Raw genomic sequence first — 6,531 nt, forward strand, 5'->3', positions numbered from 1 at the left:
TGGTGTCGGCATATACTTTGCATAACCTACCTAAATTGTCTCTACAGCGTTGTTGGCAAATTGCTCGTTCCATTGGCATTCCCTATAAACGCACTCTTACAGCTGCGCAACTGCGTTCACTTATTGCTGACATACTTATTGAAGAAGAGATGGCACATCAAACTCCTCCCTTTACGGGAGCTAGGGAAAAAACTACTATGTTCTCGCAGGAGGAAGATGATACACCTACGGAGCAAAATGGTCAGTATAGTGCACATGGGTTGTCTCAGGGTGAATCAGCGTCGTTGGCACTTCAGCTGGCAAAAATCAATCTTGAGCAAACTAGGGAACAGAGAGCATTCGCAAGGGAAGAATTTGATAGGGAAAGAGAAAGGAGGCAGTTTTCGCATTCTGTAAACGATTTCAGTTTACAAAAAGCAGTACAGCTTGTTCCCCGCTTCAATGAGGCCGAACCAGAGCAATTTTTCGAAAGCTTCGAAAATCAGGCTCGAGCCTTGAGGTGGCCGGAACAGCACTGGGCAGCGTTGGTTCATACAGCATTATTGGGTAAGGCACAGGAATTTACGTCGGTATTAACTGACGCTGAATTCTCTGATTATCAAGTAGTGAAGACCACAGTGTTGGGAGCATATACATGTATCCCAGCTAAATATCGTAAGACCTTCAAATTGAACAGGCGGCAGCTTGGTCAATCCCTGGTGGACTTTGTGAGACAGCAAACCAAAGCTTTTACCAGCTGGTATAAAGCGAGTGGTGTCTCTAACTTTGAGGAGCTGGTGCAGCTTATTCTGATTGATAACCTGCTGGAGTCTGTGGGACCAGAGGTTCGTGTCTTTCTGCAGGATCGTGACTTAACCACTGCATTGGAGGCGGCCAGGTTGGCTGATACCTTCGAAACGAACCGCTCCTTGTCCGAGCGGTCCCGTCTCTCTTTTCAACAGTCTGGCGTGAGCAGAGATCGACAACATTGGAGAATGAAGTGCCAGCCGGAGGGAGAGCGTCTACGACATCCAACCAAGTCACCTGGTGAGCCACGCTTCTCAACATATGGTCCCCCTGCGGAGAGGCAAACTACTTATGGAGCATCTCGACAACAATATCCAGAGAGGCACCAGCCAGAACGACACCACTTGCAACGTCATCAGGGAGTAAAGGGCAAGCCTGTCGTCTGCTTCAGGTGTAATAAAGTAGGTCATATCAGTTCCAACTGCCCCCAAAAACCTCAACCCATCGGGAAAATCTCTAATATCCCTAGTAACATGTCCCCTAGAGAAGTAGAAAAAGGTATGGCCCCTTATTATTGCGAAAGTCTTATTTCCCTTCAGGAAAACTCAGAACCAACTAAAGTAAATACCTTTAGAGATACTGGAGCATATTGCTCACTTGTCAGAGAAGGAATATTACCCCTTTCAGAGAATACTTCCTTGAATTCCTCAGTTTTATTGGAAGCTTACGGAGGAGCTATATATTCAGTTCCTTTGCATAAAATTTATGTACAGTGCAAATATTACACTGGGTACTTGACTGTAGGTATCTCAAAAGGATTTCCCATGAAAAATGCCATGTTATTACTGGGTAATAACATTACTACTGTTACTTCGTGTCCTGAACCTATAATGATTAATGCTTCTCCAGTGTTGGCCATAACTCGGGCAACATCCCAAGGGTTGTCTGGGGAGAATGTTGACCTATCCTTGGACGACTCCGATCTCGGAATAGCCACGTTGTTTTATGAGACACACCGGCCGGAGTCTCGTAAATCAAGTGAACAGACCCCGATCAAGCCTTCCTATTCCCAGGTTGCAGGATTGCCAGATGTCTCTGTTTCCATGCCCGAGGGACTGTCCTTCCGGGAGGAACAACGTAAGGACCCTTCGTTAAAATTCACTTTTGAGGCAGCCATGGGTAAATCCTCTTTGGGTCATCCAGTCAAGTATGAAGTTAAAAATGATTATTTGGTATGCACTGAGACTGGTAAGGAGACAGAGGGCCGGCAATTATACGACAGGTTAGTGGTTCCAACCAAGTATAGACCTCAGATATTAAATATAGCTCATAATACGTCATCAGGAGGTCACTTAGGAATTACAAAAACCTTGTATAGAATCACAAAAGAATTTTATTGGCCAACATTAAAGAAAGATGTGAAGAATCATATTAGGTGTTGCCGAGAATGTCAGCAAGTTGGAAAACCTGGACATTCTATTAAACCTGCACCTCTCCAACCCATACCTGCTGATGGAGAACCTTTTGCAGATTTAATTATAGATTGTGTAGGTCCACTACCTAAGTCAAAGTCTGGAAATCAGTATTTATTTACAATTATGGATAAAGTAACCAGATATCCTGAAGCGATCCCAATGCGTAGTATCAATACTAAAGCTATTCTCAAAGCTTTAACAAAATTCATTTCTTGTTTTGGCATTCCTAAAACTATACAAAGTGATCAAGGTACTAACTTCACTGCCAAAGCATTTAGGGAAGTATTAACTAGGTTAGGGATAATTCACAACTTATCCACTGCCTATCACCCTCAGTCCCAAGGCGCCTTGGAAAGATTCCACCAAACATTAAAAACAATGATGAGAAGTTTTTGCATGCACTTTCCGACAGATTGGGATGAATCTCTACCTTTGTTGCTGTTCTCAGTACGGGAGACGGTGCAAGAGTCTACAGGGTATAGTCCGTTTGAGCTGATCTTTGGGCACAATGTACGAGGTCCTCTTCGGGTGCTCAAAGAAGGATGGATGGGAGAAGACGTAAGCTCAGCACTCTACAACCCGTCTTCAAGGTTGCAGGTGGCACGTGAGTTGGCCACGGCTAACCTAAAGACAGCTCAAAGTAAGATGAAACAGAGGTATGACAAAAGTGCACAATTCCGCTCCTTCCATCCAGGAGACAAGGTGTTGGTGCAGGAACCTATACCTGGCCACACCTTGAAAGCTAGATTTACGGGACCTATGCAGATAGTAAGTAGATTATCTGATTTAAATTATGTGGTAGCTCCCATTGATAAGACCTCAAAAACAAAAACTTACCACATTAATCAAATCAAGGCCTTTCATACACCAGATAAAGTCCCAGTAATGACTCTGTCCTCTACCTCTGAGGACGACTCTGACTCTTTGCACTCTATCTCTGAAATTAATACTAAACTTTCAAATTCTGTCCTCCTCAAGGATCCTAGCCCTTTAATGGCTGGATTATCTGAAATACAAGCAACCAATTTAACTGAGCTTCTACAGTCATATCCTAATATTTTTTCGGATGTGCCGAAAAAATGTACGTTAGGTTACCATGATGTAGATGTGGGAAAATCTAAACCAATTAAACTCTCCCCCTACAGAGCTAATCCTGAAAAGCAAAGGCTACTTCAGCAGGAAGTAGACTTCTTGTTAGAACATGGTTTAGTGGAGGAGTCATCTAGTCCATGGGCTTCACCGTGCATCCTAGTAAAGAAGGCTGATGGAGGGTTTCGTATGTGCACAGACTACCGTAAAGTGAACGAGGTCACAATTACAGATGCTTACCCTCTTCCTCGTCTGGATGACGTAATTGACTTTGTGGGTAAGGCTACTTTTGTGTCCAAATTAGATCTCCTTAAAGGTTACTATCAGGTACCTTTGACAGATAAGGCGAAGGAAATCTCTGCCTTCGTAATTCCAGGAGGTCATTATCAGTATACAGTTACCCCCTTCGGAATGAAAAATTCCCCCTCTTCATTCCAGAAACTCATCCATCAGGCTATTAAAGGACTTGAAGGCACGGCAGCATACCTAGATGATATTGTTGTGGTGTCTGATACTTGGGATCAACACCTACTTAGACTTAAAGCTCTGTTTGAGACCTTTAAGAATTCCCAATTAACAGTTAATTTGTCTAAATCTTCCTTTGGCCAGGCCACTATCACTTTTCTAGGCCATGAAGTAGGTAGTGGTAATGTTGCACCTAAACTTGCTAAAGTTCTTTCGATTAAAGATTATCCAGTTCCTCATGATAGGAAATCTCTTCAACGTTTCCTAGGCATGATAGGATTTTACAGAAGATTCTGTAAGAATTTCTCAGATATTGTAGCCCCTCTTACCTCTCTTACCAGTCATAAAGTTCCCTTTAATTGGACGTCAGATTGTAACACTGCTTTTAATAAAGCAAAAAGATTATTGTGCTCTGCACCCATTCTCCTGTCTCCAGACTTCTCCAAACCTTTTTCATTACAGGTTGATGCTTGTGAGTCTGGGGTTGGGGCGGTACTATTACAAATCGGGAACAAGGAGTTGCAGCCTGTAGCATACTTTTCAGCTAAGTTCCAGCCACATCAGAGAGCTTACTCTACCATTGAAAAAGAAGCCCTCGCGCTGGTAATGGCTTTGGAGCATTTCGATGTTTATGTGGGCCAGACATCGCAGGTGGTCACAGTCTACAGTGATCACAACCCGTTAGTCTATCTCCAAGCCATGAAGAATCACAACACAAGGCTTATGCGTTGGACGCTCAGGCTGCAGCCCTATAACTTCAAAATTCGTTACATTGCCGGCAAAGAAAATGTGTTGGCAGACTCTTTGTCAAGAGTCTAGTTTAATATTTTATTTAGGTTAGGATGTATTTGTGGTAATCCCCCTTTCAAGCTCTTTTTTTTTATCCCCTGATGTGGGGGTTTTTTTTTAGTGAGGGGATACGGGCTACCGTCCGCTTGTATCTTGGACCTATGTTGGCCTATCTGACTGCTGTCTCACACTGAGTTTAGGGTTTGGCTTTTGGTCACTAGGAAAGCTGAGCTCTATCTAAGAGTGGGATGGTGGAGAGGATAGGCGGTCCCATTATTTTGTGCCATGGCGGCACGGTTACCACTGGGAGGTGGCAGCCTCATCCTGAGCCTTCTCGGGGGTGGGGGTGTGGCATGCAAAGAGTACGTAACCTTTATTCGGCGCATGGACACACCCTCATTTACAGGCTATCTCCCCCAACCAGCGAACCAGGTTGCTAAGAGTTGATGATGGGGCCCCATCGTTCAACTAGTGACCAGGTTCTAGCCAATAAGAAGGTGGGATTGACAATCGCAGAGGTTATGTGGATACCGCTCTCCTGTCTGCCCTGGTCATTCCCACTCTAGAGCTGGTTGAAGCACGGTCTGCTATCTTGTGGCTTCTATTTCTGCCTTGCTTACCGTGGAGTGCACTATATTTATCACTGTACATAGTGTACATATTGCTGTTATAATTGGTGAAGGATAATATAAGTCTAAACTTTTTCTACTGTGTTTATTTGCTCCCATTACACCTGGGATAACAGGCCATTTGAAATCCTAGGTTGTAATAGGCAGGTATACGTAGGGAAAGGCTGTAATAGCTCCATATGGGTAGCTGTATGGATGGTAGTTGTGTCGTGGTAGCTGTATGGATGGTAGTTGTGTCGTGGTAGCTGTATGGGTGGTAGTTGCGTGGGGGTAGTTGTATGGGTGGTAGCTGCGTGGGGGTAGCTGTATGGGTGGTACTTGCATGGGGGAAGCTGAATGGGTGGAAGCCGGGTGGGGGTAGTTATGTGGACGGTATACATGTGGGAAGAGTGAGTGTACATTAACCATGACTATTAAAGGCATAAAACAACGTACATTAACCATCAGTATCAAAGGCATGCAACAAATATATAAATTATATATATATATATATATATATATATATATAAATATATATATATATATATATATATATATATATATATATATATATAAAACAATGTATATATGTCGGGAAGGGTCCTTAAGTGAAGTACAGGTGGTAAATAACAATGACTGAGACGGTAACCTGGTATATTGAGAACAGGTAGTGGGAAACCCAGCCTGCAGTCTTGTCCTGTCTGCCTGAGGGTATGTGATTCACTGACCAACCCTCACTGTGAGGCATCTAGCAGAGCTTAACTCTGCTGACCTGACAATATTTGAAGTCCGTGGCATCACGGCTAACGTACGTTGAATTATGCTGACAGCTCGGCGACGCTTACATATGGCATCCTGATATGCAGATAATTAGATAGACAACAGACTTGTCAGGTTCTGGGCTGATATTATACAATACTAGATATGTTATACAAAATAACGTACAGTATACGTAATATAATATTTAGGACACTTAAATTTAAGTGAATCTAACTGCAATTGATTGGAATTCATTATGATAATTTACAAAAAATGGTGGATCATAGTAGAATAAATAAAAAAAAATAGAACTAAACAATAGAGAATTAGATCGATCGATTGTTTACTTGATCTGTGGATTCTGAGGAAATTTATTTACAAAGTGTTTATCAGAAAAGGCAAACTTGGTGCACACAATTCTTTTACTGTTAAATCTCAGAACTCGGAGAAAACGTGAGCATTTATAAGAACATAAGAACATAAGAAAGGAGGAACACTGCAGGAGGCCTGCTGGCCCATACTAGGCAGGTCCTTTACAGTTCATCCCACTAACAAAACATTTGCCCAACCCAATTTTCAATGCCACCCAACAAATAAGCTCTGATGTGAAAGTCCCACTC

The sequence above is a fragment of the Cherax quadricarinatus genome, unplaced genomic scaffold (assembly GCF_038502225.1).
Source record: "Cherax quadricarinatus isolate ZL_2023a unplaced genomic scaffold, ASM3850222v1 Contig3598, whole genome shotgun sequence".
NCBI classification, from domain to species: Eukaryota; Metazoa; Arthropoda; class Malacostraca; order Decapoda; family Parastacidae; genus Cherax; species Cherax quadricarinatus.